At 39.7% G+C, this 22,186-nt stretch overlaps 1 long non-coding RNA gene across 1 annotated transcript; it reads right to left on the minus strand.

The window, feature by feature from the left end:
- Nucleotides 1-1,891: 1,891 nt before the first annotated feature.
- Nucleotides 1,892-22,150, minus strand: LOC102149344 (uncharacterized). Its single transcript, XR_011432769.1, has 6 exons — nucleotides 21,729-22,150; nucleotides 21,245-21,464; nucleotides 19,951-20,101; nucleotides 16,546-16,664; nucleotides 3,656-3,726; nucleotides 1,892-2,398 (listed from the first exon to the last, which is right to left on the minus strand). It is a non-coding gene; the product is annotated as an uncharacterized lncRNA (long non-coding RNA).
- Nucleotides 22,151-22,186: the final 36 nt, after the last annotated feature.

Genomic DNA, 22,186 nt, shown 5'->3' on the forward strand with positions numbered 1-22,186 from the left:
TAACAAGCTATGCTCTTAACCACCCATACCCTGCTAATATATCGTGGTGTGTATCCAGTAACCAACACCACATACGTACTGTCTTTGTGCAAATACACTATTTAACCAATAGATCTTTAGAAATAATCACTCATCATGTTGTAGACGGTGGAGGTACAGGAGTGAATAAGACAGAAAAGATGGCTGCCCTCATGGACCCTGGTAGAGAGACAGACAACATATCTGTAAACAAATAAGGAAATAAGACAATTCAGACAGGAAATGATGTTATTAAGAACGTTTACAGGGTAGGGCCATCGGAGTGATGGGGAAGGGTGCCTTCTTCATATAAGACTTAGTAGAACTCGTTGCTCAACAGGCGGTCAGCAGCCTGGGAGCATCAGTGTCACTTGAGAGTTTGTTACAAAGGCAGAATCTCGGGGACCACTCCACACCTACCCAAAAATCAGAACCTGCACTTTCACAAGCTCCCCAGGTGATTCATGTGCACATAAAATTTTAAGGGCACTGAACAACAGAGAGCAAGTTCCTGTTGCTAGTGGCCAGGATTCATTTTTTCTCTGCCCCTCCCATTCTCACACACACACATAGACACACACACAGACACATACACACACACACACATGCTAAGTACATTTATATAAGTGGAAAATAAAGACTTCGCATTTTGAAATACCATATTATAATATAAGAACATTCCTACTTCTATTTGCAGTGTATTCTAAGAAACTTCATCATTTGGAAACAGTACTTTGTCATAGGACTAATGATATAATTGTGGGTTATCTTGCTGATTCAACGCGAAATGATTCATAGCTCTGACTAAAAACATCATAAAAGAAAAGCTGTAACTAAAATTTCTATATCCTCTTTTAAAATATGAAATTTAATGCTTCAACTCCAATAAAATGAATAAAAATATATTGTGAAGTTTATTATACAAAGAACAATTTGCTACAAAAATATAGTGTATAAAAATATGACTTCAACATAAATTTGCTCTGAATTAGTATGCCAATTATACGCATTATTCAAACATTTAAATAAATGCTTATATTTGTATTTTGAAGAGAAGATTCATGATTGTCTAGATCACTTTTAAAAACCATTTAATTTTATTTAAGCTTATATAATCTTTTTCTCTGAGGAAAGTTCCCTATAACAAGAAACACTCAGAATCATCCCAATTACCTTAGGGTTTTAAGAAATTACTACTCAGAATACTGAGGTATTATTTCAGGAAAGGTTTGTGGCATGTTTCTTACTAAAATCAATTATAAAAGTAAAAACTACCTAACATTCCTCTACTTTGCTCTGTCCATCTTCTTCAGTTTCCTCAGAGCTCAGAAAAGGTCAAACAGAAGCCACTGGCAAAAAGAAGAACCGAAGGACTCCAGTCCTTTGAAAGCCAGCTGAACGGTCATCGGTAAGTGCGACACCTCACTCCCGTTGGCCCAGGACTTTCCCTGGTTTAGCACTGAAAGTCCCAAATGCCAAGAACCCTCTTAGTCTCTGGAAAACTGGAATGGCTGGTCTCTCAGGGACACTCAAGATTAATTAAAAAAAAAAAAATAAGTTTCAACATAACTATTGCAGGATTGTGAGCACAGTATTGCACTTTATTTTGCTACTTTCAGTGAAAACCCCCAAAGATAGTTAAAATTTAACAATATAAAAAAGTATCAAATGTTATTTCAATTGTATCAAATGAACAGATGAGGTATTTGGTGAAAAGAAAAATAGAAATTGCCATACCCTTCTTCCCTTTCTCAATATTGTGAGAATACCTTTTTGGAGAGAAAGAGAAGGAAAAAAAGCAGAAAAATAGACTTTACCTTCATTATTAACTGGACTCCATTGAGCTCCAAAATGGAGGTAAATGAAGAAAATATTAGATGTATTTTTATTTATTTAATCTTCCTAAAACTGAAAAATACATACTAATGTGTAATACACAGATTAACACTAAGGTCTTCAATGGGTCAGTAAGTCAGAGAATGTATGCTCTCCAGAAGAAAGAGGGGTTGACAGTGGTTCCTTCAGCCATTGGTTTATTTTTTGAGAATTTTGGGACACAATATCAGTTACATGCTACAGGAAGTCATCTTTATGCTAATTTATAAAATAAGAACTTTGAATATAGAATGTATAATACTTTGCTCTTGAGATGGAGTGTATTAATCAGCTTTTCTTGTGTAACAAACCACTTCAAAACTTAGCGGCTTGAGGTTGGCCTGGTGGCGTGGTGGTTGAGTTCGCGAGCTCTGCTTCGGCAGCCCAGGGTTCACAGGTTCGGATTCCAGGCATGGACCTGTGCACCACTCATCAGGCCATGCTGTGGTGGTGTCCCAAATGCGAAGTGGAGGAAGACTGGCACAGATGTTAGTTCAGGAACAATCTTCCTCACCAAAAAAAAAAAAGAAAGAAAGAAAACAGAAAAAAGCAAACAAACCCCAAACAACTTAGTGGCTTAAAACAGTGACCTTTATTCTTTCTCATGACTCGGTGGGTAGGCTGAGTGGTTCTTCTGATATGAGCTGAGTCGTTTGGGGTTGGATGGTCTAGGATGCCTCCACTCATAAGCTGGCAGGCTGGGGGGTGAAGGAGCTCAGCTGGGATAACCCATCTCAGCTCCACAGGGTGTCTCATCCTCTAACCAGCAAGTCTAGGTTTCTACACTTGGTGATTAGTGAAGAGCAAAGAGCAGAATGAGAAAGGAAGCTCAATGCCACAAGCTTTCTCCAAGTCTTTGCTTGCATCATCTTTGCTAATGTCCCACTGGCCAAAGCAAGTCACGTGGCCAAGCCCAGACTCAAAGCTTAGAGAAAAATACTTCATTTCTTCATGAGAAGGTCTGTAAAATCACATTGCAGGAATGGGCAGAATTTATGGCTACTTTGCAAGCAATCACAGAGGTGGAACTATTAAACTATTAAAATATTTTGTAACACAGAAGTTCCTGCCTTAATTTCCACCAGAGTAAAAAAATGGTATGCATGACAGAAACGATACAAATCTGCCGACTTTTTCTGTAAAGACAAATGGCAGTTAGAATTATGTAGCATGTAGTTTTGACAAATAAACACACTTAATCTGTCCCTTCAAAGTAAATATGACATTTCAACAATAAGAAAGTATTTGTTTTTCAAAAGAAACTTGTGGTATGTAAAATGCCTTTTGAAAAAGTTGTTTGAAAATATTTCCAATGTGAGATTACTTTATTCCGAAAATGGATATTGAGATTGTATAAGAAAATCCAAGACATCCCCATCACTTATAACTGGGCTTCTTCAGTTGAGGTATATGTACTTGTGAATATGCGAGGAAGAAGGGATTAACACCACATAAATATGTCACACAACTTTGGGTTATCAATTGTACTCAAAGATTAGTGATAAAAATATTATTTTGCATTGAAACAAAATGGTTGTATTTTGGAGTAATGGGCAATTTTTTAAAAATTTAAAATGAGATGTGAAACTTCAAATGAATTTTGAAGTTTGTACCATGTCCCCAGCCTTGATGAGGAGGGGTGAAAAGGAGGCATGAGGGTGACAGACTACGTGTTTATGTTCCTGTAGCATCACAGGAACATTCACAGAAAAGTTTGTTTGATGTTTACTTTCACGCTATTGGGAACTATCATAATACTTACATAGTATCTTGGAATTGCTGCCTACTTCTTTCAGATATGATGGTTCTTCTCATTTACATTGTAGTCTCCTCCTAGACAGGGTTATAGTTTTTATTCACTTTTTTGGGGTACCACTAAAATTAAAATAGTCTTCAACTTAAAGAGAAAAAAGGAGAAGTCTTGAAAATCTGTTGAATGTTTTTTGTGTTGCTAATGGGAGGGTAAATAGGTGCAATCACTGTGGAAAACAGATTGGCATTATCTCTTAAAGCTGAATATTCATCTACCGGGTGACCCGGCAGTTCTACTCTTAGGAATACATCCAAGAGAAACTCTTCCCATGTATGATGGGCAATGTAAGAATGCCAGTGTAAAAAGTTCACAGCAGTACTGTTCACAATAGCAAACACCTAGAAAGAACCTGGACGTCCATCAGTGGGAGTGGGGATTAAAGAACTGTTGTGCAATCACACAATGGAATATTACACAGCATTCTTAACTAATAAAGTACGACAACACTCACAACTGGATAAATCTTACAAATACAGTAGCAAGCAAAAAGTATCAAGTGCCAAGAGATTAGCTACAGCATGCTACCTTTTTTTTATTATAAAGATAAAAACAAACAAATAAAAGTATATGTTTTAGAAATACATACAGGTAAAAATTAAAAAAAATGCTTGTTGAGCTGAATTTAACATGATTTTCTAAACTGACAATTTCCTTATGTAGTACTTTATAAGCATTAGATTTCAAGTAAGGTTCATGGTAGCCTGCCTCCAAGATGGACCCTAATGATCCTCAACTCCTCGTATTCATGCTCTTTTGTAGTCCCCTCCAACTTTTATTAGGATGGAGTTGTGTAACCCACAGGATATTGTGAAACAACCATGTGTGACTTCTGAGGCTAAATCATAAAAACAATGTGGCTTCCTGCTTGCTCTCTTCGATGCCTGACTTTTAGGGAAAGCATGCCACTACGCCATGAGAATACTCAAGCAGCCCATGGAGAAGCCTAGAGGGGATCATGTGAAGCCTTTTGTCAACAAATAGCAGTAGGTGAGTGAGTCATCTTGGAAAAGATCCTAAGCCCCATGCAAGCCTTTAGGTGACTGTGGCCCTGGACGACCTCTGGACTATAACCTCATGAGAGACCCTGAGACAGAATCACCCAGCTAACTGCTCCCAAGTTCCTGGCCTATGGAGACTGGGAAGTCATACATGTTTATCGTTACTTTGACCTGCTATGATTACAGTAATTTGTTGTACAGCAATAGATACCTAAGACAAAGTCAACCGGTTATTGTTCTTTCAAAGCCATGCTTCCAGTGGTTATTTTTTTCATACTAAGCACTTTGATGTTCACATATTAATAAGTTGTTTCAAAATAACTTGCTCTGTCATGGTCCTCTGTTTACACGATATAAACATTGTTGAAACATCTCACTATGACAATGAGTTTGCAGTTTCAGTATGCCAGATAACGGAAATGAAAGTGTTTAGGTTAAATATCTAACTGTAACACAAGTAGCTTTCCTTTAGGCATATTAAAACTTTTATTAAAAAGATACAAAAGATTTAAACATTGTTGAGTTAGAATGACTACAGCAAATTATTGAAGTTATATTTTTAGTAAATACTCCTAAAGATTTTTCTAATTCTCATTTTTTCAAATTGATTAAGCTAAAACCTTTAAATTATCCATGGCTCTGCCTTACCAGAAGCCTTGATTTCTATAAATTATTTGTATAATGAACAATAGTTGCCATTTTTCGAGCACATACCAGGGGTGAAGATTGTTCTAAGCTCTTTATATACACTCTCTCATTCAATTAGAATTAGAAGAGCTAGACCTACAAAACGAAGGCAATCACCAGTAAGAGGTGTTATCCAGAGACTAGAACTGAAAAAAGGAGAAATATAAAATGACATTATTTATATTTTCCTTATTTTTGATGGTTCTTTGAGAGCATTCATACTGCTTCATAGATATCTTTTAAAAATTTTATATTTCATTTTTCTTAATTGTTACACTTGAAAACATTTTGTTATTTAGCTGTAAGTCCATTAAATTTAAGACACATTTCACTTTAATAAGTAATTTGTCATTACAATTTAAAAAATTATCTTTACAATGTTAATAAGTTTCAATATACAGTGAAAGCTTAAGTTTTGTTTTTTTTTAGCATAGTAGATAGTATATCTGGAGTTTGGTAATTAATGCTAGGCTAGTGAGTGAAAAACTTCATTATGAAAATAAAAGAATCATAAAAGATGAATCTACCTCCTAAAATTTAAAGTACTATTTTATCTCTCCTATCTATTTATATTTTTCTCAATTGAATGCTTCTATTTTTTAAAGATATAACTCTATGTTGAATGTTATAATTTGGTAACAGTTTTTAAGTAACTTCTAAAGCCTGAGATTGTTAACATAACTTCAATAAAAATCAGGAATGAAAATTCAAATTTAAAAAACAGTTTCCAGCTATCTCTTACTCCTTTAACACTTTCCTTTGGGTCGTGTTAAATTTTCACTATTCTCTTCAATTCTTCCTTAATGCGTTTAAAGTGTGGACAAATAACAAATTTTAAATGTGACAACTATAAGCATATATTAAGTTTTCCCTACTGACTGTCCCGCAACTTTTTCAAAATTTTATTTTTCATGTTGGACATTCCCAGAAGCATGTAGCACAGAGCCATTCATTTTTCCCGGGAAGGTGGGGAAAGTTCCAACTAGGAGATGATTTTTGAGCTGAGTCTTGATAGTAAGCAATCAGCAAAGAAGAGGTAAAAGATGGCTTTGGGTGTGATGCCACTGAGGGTGAGAGAATAGCAGGTGAAAAAGCACGGAGGTAATTTCTCTATACTAGCAAGAGACAATAGGAAAGTAAAATTTAAAAACAATACCATTTATAAAACCATCAATTATCACATTATACTAAGAATAAATTTAACAAAATGTGTACAAGACAATTGATTTTTGTCTATTAACCTTGTGTTCTGTGACCTCACTAAATTCATTTATTAATTCCAGTAAGTTTAAAATTTTTTTCTTACAATTTTCTGCATAAAAAACAGATCAACTGTTGATATAAAATTTTACTTTTATCCATCTTTTATCCCTTTTATTTATTTTTCTTGGCTTATTGAACTGGTTATTACTTCCAGTACATTGTAAACTATAAAAGCATTGCAGAGAAAAAGTGAAATACATCTAAATAAATATGAAATATATCATGTTCATGCATTGGAAGATTCAAGACTGTTAGCATATTAATTCTCCCCCCAAATGATTTATAGACTTAACACTATTCAGAATAAAATCTCAACAAGCTTTTTAAAAAAATTGTAGATTCTAAAATTTTTATGAACTGCAAAGGACCCAGAATAGCCCAAACATTCTGAAAAAGAAGAAAAATATTGGAAAATTTACACACCTGATTTCAAGATATACTTTAAAGCTACTGTAATTGAGACAGTATATCAGTGTAAGGATAGAACAATAGGTCCAAAGAAAAGAATAACCCAGAAATTGTTCCATAGTTTCATGATAATCAATTTTTTGAGAAAACAGCAAACTAAATCAATGAGGAAAAAACAATTTCAACAAATGGTGTGAAACATCTGAATATCTATATGGAGGAGAAGTTAATCTTGACCTCTACCTCATGCCATCACAAGAAAGTAGGATTCTTTGGAAAAGACAATAATGCTGGGGAAAGCAGAAGGCAGCAGGAAAAGAGAAAGACCAAACATGAGATGGATTGAATCCGTAAAGGAAGCCACAGGCATGAGTCTCTACAAGCTGAGTAAGGCTGCTGAGGACAGGACATCGTGGACATCACTCATTTATAGGACTGCCAGCAGTCAGAGTCAACTTGACAGCACTTAACAACCAAAAGAACTCAACAACCATTTTGGAAAATTGTTGGGCAGTATCTACTCATGCTGAGCATCTGCATACCCTTTGAGCTGGCAATCTCACTTCTAGTTTTATATCCAATACAAATGTGTACATAAGTTCACCAGAAAACATTTACAAGTATGTTCATGGTAACCTCATTCATAGTAGCCCCAAACTGGAAATAACCCACATGTCTACTAACAGTAAAATGGATATATACATTGTGGTACATTCATATACAGCAATGAAATGTGCATATGACTGCTACTCCTAAAAAGAGGGATGAATTTTACAAAAATAATGTAGAGCTAAAGAAGCCAGACACAAGACTGTATACTGGATAATTCCACTACATGAAGTTCAAAAAACAGGCAAAACTAATTTATAGCGTTAGGTTTCAGAATAGTGGGTATCTTTTGGGGAAGCAAGTAATTATTGGGAGGCGATACCAGGGAGTCATCTGGGGTAATGGAAAAATTCTATATATTGATTTAAATGATGATTAAACAGATATATTCACTTTGTTAAAATTTTTAAGTCGTACACTTACAATTTGTGCATTTTTCCGTATGAATGCTTTCTTTCAATAAAAGGTTTATAGTAAATTAAAATAAATGATGAAGGCCTGAAGCGGTGGGAATAGGGAAAAAGGGAGAAAAGTACTTGATATTAAGGATATTTCAGAGGTAAAATCCACAAGATTTGGTAATTGGTTTTGAGGAAGCCAAAGGAATCATAGCTGAGAACAGGATAGCCTGGGAGAAGGCAGTTGATACCATTAATGGAGACTGAAAAACAAACAATGAAGGAGTTTGAGGTGAGGAGGGAGATGGGGTGATGTGGGTAGTAAGATAATAAGACGGAAGTACTGAGAAGAAACAGGCCAGGGATAGAGATATTGTTATCATTATCATATGAGGTAGTTTTGCCATCACCATCATATGAGGTATTTAGGTCATCCTTCTTAGTGGATTTCAGCTTGACTTTATTCTACACTTTGGTATGATGTGTAAACTTTATCTCTTTGACTCTTCCAGTTGCTCCTTCCTTATCTATAACCTTATCTGTTTTTGAATCGATTGGATGGAGGTTTCCTACTTTACCCAACTTCCTGTGTAAAAGCTCTTCATTGCTTGCTCTCAATACGGTTTTAAGTATTCTCTCCTTATCTTGGCAACTTTTATGGTTGGGCAATCAGTCCATTCTAAATTTGTTTGCGTTGCGTAGTAAGATGCCTCTTCTGTGCTTGAGATTTGTTGAGTTTCTTGGAAGTATATGTTTATGGTTTTCATCAAATTTGGAAAAATTTTCAGCCATTATATCTTTAAATATTTTTTCTGTCCCTTTCCTTCTTTCTGGAACTCCAATTACATGTGTGTTAGGCTGCTGAGGTTATCCCACAGATAACTGACATTCTGTTCATTTTTTTTCCTGAGTTGTTTATTCTATCTCATTTTGGACAGTTTCTATTGCTATGTCTTCAAATTAACTAATCCTTTCTTCTGCAGAGTCCAATCTGATGTTAATCCCAACCAATTGACAGAATTTTCCTTTAAGACATTGTATTTTTTCCCCTAGAAGTTGGATTTGGGTCTTTATAATATATCCTATATCTCTACTTCCAATATTTAATCTTTCCTCTACCTTCTTAGACATATGGAATATAGTTACAATAACAGTTTTAATGTCCTTGTCTACTAATTCCATCACTTGTATACCTATCATTTCTTGATTTGTCTCTGTTGATTGGTTTTCTCTTTATTATGGATTGTCACATTTTCCTGCTTCTTTGTATACCTGGTAATATTTGATTGGATGCCATTCATTGTGAATTTTGCCATGTTGGGGTGCCAGATATTTTTGTATTCTCATAAATATTCTTGAATTTTATTGGGATGCACTTATGAAAACAATCTGATTCTTTCAAGGCTTGCTTTTAAGCTTTGTTAAGTGAGACTGGAGCAGGCTTCATTTAAGACTAATTTTGCCCTACTACTGAGGCAATAACTTTATGAGTATTCTACCCAATGCTCCATGAATTAAAAAGGTTTTCCACTCTGTCTTGGAGAAACCTGAATTATTCTCAGTCTTGCATGAGCTCCAGTATTTGCTCCTTCTGCTCCTCATGGTTGGTACTTTCCCCACCTGCCAGCATTTTCCTCATAGCCAGGCACTGAACTGAGAACTGAGAACTTAAGAATGAGGGGGACTCTCTGCAGATTGCTGGAGTTCTCTCTCCGTGTGGCTCCCTTTCTCCAGCATTTTGCTCCATGAATTCCAGCTGCCTTGGTTTCTCTAGACTACCAGCTCCAGCTCCAACTTCTCAACTCAGGTTGGCCACCAGGCTCCACCTAGGTTCCCCCTCTCCAGGCAGTAGTCTGGGGCACTCATAGGACTAATCTTGTGTTTCCCCTCCCTCAGGGAGCACAGTCCTATGTTGTCAGAAACCAATGTCTGAAAGCTATTCTTTCATATTGTTTTCTGATTCTTTTGTTTGTTTCTGGTGAGAGGATAAATCTTGTCCCTGTTACTCCACCATGGTCATAAGTGGAAGTCCAGATGTCTTCCTCCACAAGACTTTTTTTCCTGCTTTCTTTTAAAAGAGTGTAGTGAGTAACTTATGTCATCCTTTTCCAATTGGCAGTATCATAAATCTTACATACTTCCATTTATGAATAAGCAGTAAACAGGCCACACCTGTATGACTGTCTTCCCTGGGGAGCCAAAGGAAGCATACCTTATGTTTCTAGTATCTCCTATCACTGAATTTTATCTGTGTGACTGACACTATTTCTTGAAAGAACGTTTAGTTCTAGCCCTCTTTTTTCTTTTTCAATGTCTTTTCAGCTGCCCCCAATCCTATCTGATTGAAATACTGAGTTAACACGGATGGCTGTTCAGCATCGTGGCCAAGAGTCCAGATATTGGCATCAATCAGAGCTGAATCTGAGTCCTGGCTCAACGACCAAATAACAAGAATGTTCCTTGAGCTCTTACTCCCTAGCTAGGCACTGCATTTAGGGCTTTTACATGGACTAGTTCACTTAATTCTCACAATGACCCTATCTAATACCAAAGTTGGTATTACTGTTATAAGTTACAATATGGCGATCAGCGTCAGGAGTTGCAATGCCTGAGTTGAATCCTGGCATTCTCTCTCACTAACTTTGTATTATTGGAGTAGTTCTTTAGCCTCTCCAAGCCTTGGATTCTTCATCTGTGAAGTAGGAATAATACTATCTCCTTCACAGGTCTGCTGTGAGGACTATAAGAGAAAAAATATATGAGGTGTTTAGCATGTAATTGCTGTCCAAGTGCTCAATAAAAGGTGACTAGTTGCATTCTTTTTCTGGGAAATACTGAGAATATAAAGGGATGTTACTTTATAACATTCAGAGAGTTTTGAGGAACTTGACAAAGTGGCTATAAGGATGCACCTCCCAGACCTTTGATTACAGGGTATAACTGTAATTGACAGAGGGCCACAGCTGCTACACTTTGAGACCCAACAGTACCTTCATTCAATGCCATGCCTCCCATGGGCTTCTCCCTGCCAGTGATGGAGCGTAGTCGGGGATATTAAGGCAGACTGGTTCATGGAGCAACAGGATTCCTACCAGCATTGGCTTAGTCTCAAGGACTTCCTCATGGCTTTGCTGAACCTTCATTAGACTGCACTCCATTTCTAGGACACTTCTACGCAAGCTTCTCACCCTCTCTTCTTTGCTTGAGGTCAGACTTGCATTGTAGTCTTATGGTTCTGCCAGTCTTTCCTGGCTCCTTCCCTACTTCCTTTCACATAGGCGTTCCTCCTAATCAAATGTTTAATCCTGTCTTGGTGTCTGCTTTTTGGAGGACCTGGACTAATACACATGAGTTTTTGTTTGGTTTACCCTGGTAATTACGCTAATCATAACTTGCAGAGAGTTCTTCTGCCCCAATCTCAGGAAAATGATGATTCTCTAACTGTTCTCCTTAAAAGTCTCTCTCCATTCCTCCAGTGGTTTCTTCTGACTTCATTCATTTTCCCACCATATTTTCACATTGAGAGTCTCTCCACCCGTCCCTAATTTTCCTTTCTACCACTTATATCTAGTACCATTCTTCATCTGCCCCCTTTTCTCTCTCTCCTGTTGGAAACCTTGAGTTGCCATCCCTCAGCAGCATGTTCAGTGGGGTCTGCTTCATCTATCTTTGCACTTTCTCAGCTTTCGACTGCAGTCTGCTGTTGAAATTTGGATGCGGATGTCCTTTATACAAGTAAGTTATGCATAATGGAGTTTTCCCTTTTTTGTGATTCCTTCTTACAATTCTAGATTCTGTATCAGCTTCCTTGAATTTAAATACTCATTCAGTGTAATATTGGACAAATAACTTCTCTGGCTTCAAATTCCTCATCATGAAACAGGGATACGCATACAGGCCCTTTTCGGTTGTTGTGAAGATTAAATGTAGTGACATGTCAACAGAATCAAGCCCTGTGCCCAGCATTCATCAAATGTTGGTTTGTTCCTCTACCAAGGCAAATCAAATCTAAGATCATTCTTGGTTGTATTAAGAAGAAATGATATACTCCTTAAACTGAAAACATTCACAGATGGGAAGGAGGCACATAGAAGCTGGCACAGCTAAGTGGCAAGACAAGATTTGAACTCTGATCTTTGGCCCCAGAGCTTGCCCTATTTACCAAGCATTTATTATAAAATAAGGCAAAACATATCTTCACCTCTGTCTTAGGTCAGGTTCCCCAGAAGCAGACCTTGAGACAAGGATTCCTAAGCAAACGATTTTTAAATTTTTATTATTTCCTCTCAGGGGAAATCAGAGGGACATGAAGGAAGAAGGATAGAGAAGGGGAGATAGCCAAATAAGGTACACTACCAGGCAAAAGTCCTGTAAAAGGTGGGCTCAGCTTGATCCCACAGGGCAACCTGAGAATAAGTTAGACTGTGGAGTTGTACCGACCTCAGGCAAGGGAGCTTGGCCTCCATACTTCTGTGCCCAGCAGCTAACCACCACCCAGGGAAGCTAAATTGACAGGCATTTCTGGATCGGCATATGTGGTGGAGATGTGGGAAGTAGCTTTCATAGACTGAGGGAAGTCTTCTAAAGAAGGGCCACAGGTGCTGGCCACTGGGAAGAAAAGCATGTTGGGGGCGGGCCCAGTGGCGCAGTGGTTAAGTGCGCACCTTCCGCTTAGGTGGCCTGGGGTTCACCGGTTCAGATCCCGGGTGCGGACATGGCACTGCTTGGCAAGCCATGCTGTGGTAGGCATCCCATATATAAAAAAGTAGAGGAAGATGGGCACGGCTGTTAGCTCAGGGCCAGGATTCCTCAGCAAAAAGAGGAAGATTGGCAGCAGTTAGCTCAGGGGTAATCTTCCTCAAAAATAAAATAAAATAAAATAAAAAGTATGTGGAAGCAGAGAGGTGCACGAAAATGGTAAAAGGGGTCCTAAGGGCCTGGGCAGATCACTGACATTGTCCACTATAACCCCAACCTACAACCTGTGAAGTTTCCATGGTTCTGTTTTCACTTTAGAAGACGCATATCTTACAGCATACATACATTCTCTATTCTGAAAACTAGCATCAAACTAGTTAATAACTGAGATATAAATTTAAATTAAGGTAAAGAGCTCTTGGACAGTTTCACACTGATAAATGATTAGTATTCCCATTACATTAACTGCAAAACTGCAAAATCCTCAGGGCCATTATCTCCTTACTTCTTCAGATTATCTATTCCCTTCACAGAATCAGTAAATTGGGGTTGGGCAAGACCTGATTTCTGCTTTTTCCACTGCTTTTAATTTGGCTACATGTCTAAAATATTCTTGGCTTCCCTAAGAATAAAGCTAATACTTACATAATTAGTACTATGTGCTATGCTAAGTGTTCTCTGTATATTAACTCATGTAATATTCACAACAACTATGTCAACAATGAGAACTAGCAGAACCACCATCGATGGTTGAAGAAATGAGCACAAATGGTTAAGTAATAAAACTGGGATTCAAACAATCTGGCTCTAGAGTCAGTCCATGCTTGTCACTATGCTCCAGTGCCTCTCTGTGAGGACAAAATTCCCTCCCAAAGGAGCCTACATTGATTTGAGTTCCATCCACTTTCTCATCAATGACATCCTGTCAACTTGAATTGGACTAATAATTACTCAAGACCAATAAATACTTAGTTCCTGAACTTGGTGATTCAGACAGCAGAAAGCCCAACTGAGCACTCTCCCCGTTTCTATCCTAGGCCATCCCTGGCTTGCTCCATACTCCTTCCCAGCAGGACTCCACAGAGGCCAAGATTTTGCCATTTTTGACCATTATAGGTAAAACTGATTTAAAAAAAGAATCCCCCACAAATCATATTGTAATAGCGAGTTGATAGACAATTTTAATAGAAACTTGTGATTAAGTATCACAAATTATACTTAATAGAAAATAAAGGATATAAGTGCATATTGTACAATATAAAGCTTTGCAACACACGTATAATTCAATGTAAGAGAACAATATTGAAATCTATGGATTCAGGTTTACTTTTATGGGATCCCCAGGGAAATGGTTTCAGGAGAGGAAAGGGCTCTTGGGCAAGAGCCTTTCTTGGCTTCTGTCCTGAAAACTCAGCTTCCTCATTTTTAAAACCTCTGTTTTATCTAGCTTAAGAGAGTAGTGTATCAAATGAAACAAATCTATGAAAATGGCTTGTAAATTATCAAATATTAAATACGCATGCACATTTAATATATTGACTGATGGATAAATGTATCTGAATCTTTTCTGCTTCTTACACTTTTATGACATTTGCTGTCCTTTATTTTTCTACTACTCCAGATGAGTTTATAATTTCTTAGGATCTTATTTTCAATATCATACTTAGAGATGGATTTTTAATAAAAATATTACTGAATAGATAACACTTGTTTCCAAAAGCTGTGCCAGCTCTTGGCAATAATTCTGAATTTGTCTCTGTCAGTATCTTACTATTTAGGATTCATTCAATGCCCTTCTACTACCCTTCCTAGCCACATCATAATTCTCTAAGTGGCATGGCTTGCAGGTATAGCTTCCTATTCTAGAGACTTCCTTCTGTTTTCCTATCAAAATGCATTTGATCCCCATTCGCCATGAGTATTTTTATAAGCTTATTCTCACTAGAGTGATTGTGATTGTCCTTGAATGTGGCTTAATGTATTTGCCCTTTGAAACAATTTTAAACCAGAGATCTTCTGAACATGCAAAACTTTCATCCTCAAAAATAAATCTTCAAGGGACTTCAGGCACCAAGTAGAGATGTAAGAAAGGCAAAGCCTGATCTGAATCTGATAACAGAAATATGGATTTTTGTCTATTAAAAAATGATAGAAATGTCTATGAGTATTTTTTCTTCTTTCCTATGGCACATCATCCGGTGCTTGCAAATGATTTTATGCTTGACTTCTTACTGCTAAGGATAAAGAGCCAAATTACGTTAGAGCTTGTTTTTGGAAACCCAAGGGCACATGTAGTTAACTAGAGAAATGCCCTTGGTTTCCTTTCCTTGTTTATCCCAAGGGATATAAAAAATCTTCCCAATAGTATTTCTTCTGGAAATCTTATTTGGCCAGGAAGCAATTTTCCAGTGTCCTAATCAATTTAATTTTATGTTTTTAGAACTCTAAGCTTAATATTAATTCTAAAGCCTCCTTTTACTTAGGTAAAATTCTCAAATTATTAGTATAAAAGGATATTTCCTTTTACTAAATGGAATGCAACATCTCCTCATTCCTATAGCTTTATCGCATAGATGTGGATTTCTTTATTTTGGCTGCCTTAAGTGGACCTGCCTCTTTCAATTCACGTCCTCTATTAATTATGATGCAGACTTTTGATTAGTTATCCAGTTATAAAATGCATAGTAAAAGAGGAAAAGTTTAAATTATCAGAATAATTCTATACCATTTCTTAGCTCTCTCTGTTTTTGCAGAGCTTGAATCCATGAAATTGTTTTGAAAGACTTCAGTTTCCTTTCTCCCCCCCCTTTGGCAGCTGTTCCACATTTCAAAAGAGCCATTTCCTGGAATTTTACCATAGTAATTTTACTAGCTTATCTGCCTCTCTGTTTTCTTATTTGTGATCTAGTTATATCTAGGAGGAGATGGCAATCCTCAAGTCAATAATAATATTCTTCATAATTTCCTACTAAGATCTATTTATTGCCCTTTTACCACTCAACACCATTATACTGCTATTCACTGCTATTCATTTGCCATCTTCCAGGGTCATATGTGTAGGTTGCGTATGTTTATACAACCCATTTACTTCCACGTAATCTAGGATGCATGTCTTCAGGGTTCTCAGCACGCGCATCCTCAAAGCCTTGAGATTAAGAAGAGGTATCAGTCAAGACTGTATCTGGCTTCATGTAATAAAAACTCAACTCTAGAAATTGAACTGAATAGCGTTTTCTTTCTCTATTGTATGATAAGAAGAGGGACCCCTGCAACCAGCGCTGGTCAGCTGCTCAAGGAAGCCATCCAGGATCTGAGGTTCTTTCCAGCTTCCTGCTCTGCTATCCTTGGAGTGTGGTTTTCATCCTTATGGTTGAAAGAAAAGAGCTCTACCTCCAGTCACTCCAGGCAGGGAGGGCAGAGGGCAAGGGTGCATACCCGCTGACTTGGTCTTTTGTTATCGGGAAAGTAAGAGCTTTCCTGGAAGTTCCATCAAGTGCATATTTGCTTATATCTGGTTGACCAGAACTAGGTCACATGGCTAAGGGAGGTGGGGAAGTGTCTTTAAGCACATTCAATCGGGATTATGTTAGAGAGGCAGAAGGAGGAATGGATATTGGGTAGGCAGCTGCAGTGTCTGCCAACAAGGGATTTAAGAGAAGTGAATGAGGAATAAAGTGTCCCTGATTTAAAGGTCAGTCCTAAGGCTACTAATGATGAATACAAGGAGTGTTTGTGTGAAGTAGGTACCTCCTGGACCAAGGCGGTCCTCAGGCCTTACCTTGTCAAAATCACCATAATTCTGAACTTGCAGATGCAGAAATCTGAACTGGGGACACATTAGCGGTGATCTGTGTTTCACATACACATTCACCCAAGGCTGCAGAGGCAGGAGGAAAACTGGAAAGACAATTTATTAGCTTACAATGAGAATATTGCCAGCAAATATACCCAATGTTGATGCTGCTAACCAAATAATCTCTCCCTGCAGGCAAATGTACATGCGAAGCCAAAGCATTAGAAAGAAATCAAAGAGGGATGTGAAGGGGGTGACTGTGATCGCTAATCTAATGGAAATAAGCCATAGCAGCCTGTGGCTTCCATCCTCCCCACGTCCTGCAGGTAACAGTACCCAGGAATAAAACACTGTGTCCTTGGCCAATGCACCCTCACCCCTAGGCTGTGCAAAGGATGTGTTGCCTGCATTTGCACCTCTGGCTCTTCTTTCCTTGGCTTTAGATTTTGATGAACTCGTCTTTCGGACAATCATATTCTTTCTTATATATTTCAATATAGTCATTCTGGTTATCCTCAAGTCTTGACCTGATGAATCAGTCAGGGAACTGGTAAAATCATATGGGACCACTTACAAGGGTGAAGGCAGTTAACCCACCAAGAGACAGTGACGCACCCTGTGGCTAACCAAGATGGGGAAGTATCAGCTCCCCTAGAATGACACTGGTTTGTCTGTAGCTCTAGGTGAATGTTGCATGGCAGGTGCTGGGGCCTTTGATAGATGAATATAGTCACAGCCAACCCTTGGCCTGGCAGAGAGACAGCTATGTTGATGCTGATGCCTCCCATTATCAAATACAATCAGAAGTGAGGGGGCAGGGGGACCCATGGATGTTGTGCCTAGAGGCCTGCCTCCTGCAGCAGAGTAGGGTGGAGAAGGCAGGAGAGGGAATCTGGAGTGGCCAATGGTGAAAATCCAGCACCCCCAAGTGATGGCTCTATCTCTTTACGGTAATGAGTCTCTCTCCTCTGACCCAGTAGGTCTTATTTTACAACTTTTAAATCTCAGAGCTCAATCATTCTACTCCATTTCCAAAGCACTTCCTACATAAGGCACCCTAGTCCAGGGAATGGGCTGTTGTGATGGGAGTGACAGCCTGTGTCCATTTTCTCTTCTCTAAGAGGTTAGTACTTCTTCCTCTTGCTGTGGTTGCTCCAGCTCAACCTCCAGTTAGCTCATCATTGACTTACCAGGTTTCCCTTTTTTACCTGGCTGCTAGGAAGCTACAGATAACTCTGTAGCTATCTTTGTCAAGGATATATGTTTTGTGATATGTATTTTTAACTTTTTTCCTTGAGTCCATTGTATTTTCTTTCCACTTATTTCCTTTATTCCTTCTTTTAATTTATATACACATTTTTCATATTGGAGCATGAGTATATCTAGGTCAAGATTTCTCAAGCTTGGCATGTTTGCACTTTGGGCCGGAGAATTCTTTGTTGTGAATGGGGAATAAGGTGTCTTTTTTCACAAAGTATTTTATCCATGGGGACTGCCCTGTGCATTGTAGGATGTTTAGCAGCATCTCTGGCCTCTACCCACTAGTCATCAGTAGCTCCCCAACCCCGTATTGATTCATATCAATATGAATATCTCCTGGGGGCCAAATTCGCCTCTGTTGAGAACCACTGTTCAGGTGAATGAAGTGTTATATGCCAGAGGTGAAGGAAAACTGAGAGTTAAAATATGGCACCACTACTGGTTCTGTCAGTTTTACTACAAAACAAAAATTATTTTGAGAAGACTTTCATTAAAACAAATATATTATGGAGCAGAATTTAATAGCTGCATGAATTTTAAAGATAAGAGATCAGGTGCTGCAGGCTATAATCCTTGGTGTAAACGTCAACAAATACGTGTAACAAAGCTATCAGGCTGGATTTTTCTCTGTCTTTGCAGGCATGTGACTGGTGGAAGGCTCTGTACGTGCTGCTTGTGACCAGCACCAAGCACAAACATCACTGGTTCCACAGGTAGGCACGTGCACCAAGCATCAGTAACTCACCACGGGCGTGAGGGATGGGTTACACCAAGCTTTGGGCAGTCTTCTGTCATCTTTCTGGCTCCAACTCTACTCTCTTCTCCTCTCTCACCTCCACAAGTGGGTGCAGAGCAGTCAGGCCACACTCAGTATTCTGAGGGTCTCACTTTCTAGCCGCAAGCACTTATACATATGTATATGTGTATATACGTCTATACACACTCACACATATATATATATATATACACACACATATGTATATACATATATATTATATATTTATGGATACATATATTTTAAGTTCAATATCCAGCATTAGCTTCTGAGAGGATAACCATTTCGTATATAACTACTTCGTTATATAAATATATACAGCAGAGTGAGGGAAATTTGGGGTACCAATAATCTGCAATTGAGGAAAATCTCAAGTGTCATCTCAGATCAAGGAGCTTGACACAGCTTTAAAATTAAACAGTCTCTTCTACATATTTTCTGTTTTATTTATCTGAACTTTCCTCTAAGCCCTGATCACTGGGGCTGTGGTTCTGCTTACAAATTTAACTACATTTTCATGCTCTATTCCATCATTGGATATTTTCTTTTACAAACCATTCCAAAACTGAAGGGCTTAAAACAACAATCATTGTGTTCTAATTCTACGAGTTAACTGGGCTCAGCTGGGAGGTTCTTTTTTTTAGGAAGATTGGTCCTGAGCTAACATCTGTGCCAGTCTTCCTCTATTTTACGTGGGATGCTGCCACAGCATGGCTTGATGAGTGGTGCTAGGTCCACCCCTGGGATCTGAACCCGCAAAGCCCAGGCTGCTGAAGCAGAACATTCAGACTTAAACACTATGCCACCGGGCTGGCCCCTGGGAGGTTCTTTTGGTTGGGGCTGGAGACATGTATAAACTTGACTAGATCAGAACATCTAAGATGGTTCACTCACACGACACACTTGATGTTGACTATTGGCTGGTTGCTCTGTGGGGCTGTTGACTGGAGAGGCTACACATGTCCCATGCTGGGCTTCCCACAGCATGGTGTCATGTTTCCGAAAGGGAGTGTCCCAAGAGATATGTTTCAAGAAAGAGGAAGTAGAAGATGCTAATCTTCTTAAAGACTAGACCCATAACTGACACAGCGTCACTTCTGTGGTGTTCTCTTGGCTATGCAGTTACAGGGCCAGTCCAGATTCAAGGGGATGGAAAATAAACTCCCCTTCTCGAGGGGAGAGTAACAAAAATTTTGTGGTCATTTTTAGTCCACCACAGCCTGCAATTCGTTTCTGGAGGCCCAAGAATTTTTCCCTACTTGGACCCTACATTGAGCCACTTTGGTTGTTGTTAAATCTGGTCTCTGAGCAGCACCTTTTTCACCAAGCCAGAGGCTACACTCCCTTCACCTTACCTTTCCTTTCCAATATCAGGTAAACACTAGGGTGTGTTTGCCCATCCTGCTCCAGGAAGTCCTCCATGTCTTCTAATAAAATATGTTCATTTTCCACAAAAATCTTCCAACCTTGGAGTAAGGGTGCTACGGTTTCAACCCATAGTCACTTCTGAGGGAAGAAGGGTCAATGGGCAGTTTTTCAAGTTGGTGAGAACCTATGCTTACTTTATCTTGGTAATCCCCCACAGTTTAAAGCCTATTTTTTTGACCCCCAAATTTTGTTGATTGAATTAGTGAATGAATATTTAAAGACAAAAGCAGCTAAGGCAAGGGAATTGGAGTGAATGAAGTTCTCTAGAACTAGCATCTAAAAACAACCACATGACATAACAATCTCTACCCACTCCCTTCAGCCCACAGGGTAAAGTCCAAACTCCAGGGGCAGTGCAGGAGGCCCTTTGCAGACTGACTTGTCCTGATTTCATTCCCTATTTTCACTTTTCGCTCTGCCCATACTGCACACCGTAAGCTCTAACTCAGGACTTCTCAAGTGTGGTTTGACGACCACCTGAATCACTGTTAAAAATGCAGATCCCCGGGTCCCACTCAGACCTATAAAATCAGAGTCTTGGAGAGCAGGGCCCGGGAATCGGCATTTGAACCAATGCCCCTGAGAGTCCTCGGCAGGCTAAAGTTCGAGAGTTACTCTGAACTGCCTTGACATTCTCAATACCTCGATATACCTTTGTAAGACTTTTCAAATGATGAAACATCTTAGAGCATATGCTGTAATTTTCAGGCTAGAAAATATCACCACCGTTATCTAAAGAAGGAAGAGTTCCTCCCAAAGAGGAGGGTCTGTTCTTCCTCTAGAAGAAACAGCAAAGGTGTGGGAGGAAGGAAGAATATAACCTCAGTGGCTTAGGGTGAAAAGGGAGTGAAGCCTCCCAAAGTCTCACATGTGTATAAGAACCCCAGTCCTTTCATGGTCTATGCCCAACTGCCCTTTCCTCCTCTCTCACTGAATATTTGTACCCCACCACGAGCTCAAAAAGCCTGGAATGTCATCTGCCTCTTACCTCTGTATTTTTGCATACGCTTGTCCCTCCCTGGACTGCTGGGCCCCACTCTTCCCAGTTAAGACCCAGTGCAAATACTAACTCCTGCCTTGATTCTAGGTCATAGTGGATCACTTCACCCCTTGCACTCCCATCCAATTTCACTTAGGTCATTTTCTCACTTTTTTTGGACGTAACTCAAATGTCCCTAAGTGTCCCTGTGAGTACAAATGCAGTCATGTTAGTGATCATACCTGACTCTATTATTTTGGTAGCCTTTTTTGCCCTGATACCTCCCGGGATGTCCTCCTGTGTTCACGAAAGCGTCCACACACCCAGGTGCTGCTGCTCCCATCAGGCTGGCTGGCAGGTCCCAGCGTGTTTGCGTTTCCCTCCAGATTGATAGGCAGAGGCTTTGCCACGTGTGTATTTCTCTTCGCAGACAGTGCTTTGACCTCCAGAGGTGCTAAATGGCTTGGAAACATAATTTGAAAACTGACAATTGGATAAACACCAGAATAAACACCAGAGGACTGAAGCCCGACCAGGGCTTGAGATCAGCCGGCTGACACCACTGGGCGCTGAACCTCACTCCAAGTTTCCTGGCAGCCACAGCGTAAAGGGAACACCTGTCAGCCGGCGCTGCTGTTTTCTTTGTCAGACAGAAGTAGGGCTGCCAGATGCTTTCTACAAAATCCTGGATGCACTTCATACTTTCCTACCAGCTAGCTCAAATACCTTGCGATCCTGGGCGCCCGGCCACCTACAAAGGAAGGCAGACGAAGAGCTCTGCCGAGGGGCTTCCAGAAGCGACCCCTGAGGGGGGCTGGGGAGGGACGTGGGTCAGCGCTCGCCCTCCCTCCCGTCTCTGCTCGATTCCGGTGTCCTGCTAACACCTGGGGTGAGGAGGCCTGCAGCCTTTTCCTTTCTGCTCTCAGAGGGAAGGAGGAGGTGGTCCTCGGGGGTCTTTTCCGGTCAGGCAGCAGGCTGGGTTCCCAAAGGAGCGCCGTGCACCGACCCTGCTTCCACCTCCCCGAGGGCTGCCCCTCCCCAGGCCCGCGCGGCCCCTCCCCACCACCGCCCGCGTGGGCTTCCGGCCGCGCGGAGACCGCCACCGGGATCCAGCGCGGCTACCGCTCGGGGACTGAGGCCTCGCGGGCGGCGAGGCGGGGCGGGGCTTCTAGTGAGGGCGGGGT

Source organism: Equus caballus, chromosome 26, assembly GCF_041296265.1.
Source record: "Equus caballus isolate H_3958 breed thoroughbred chromosome 26, TB-T2T, whole genome shotgun sequence".
Taxonomy (NCBI): Eukaryota; Metazoa; Chordata; class Mammalia; order Perissodactyla; family Equidae; genus Equus; species Equus caballus.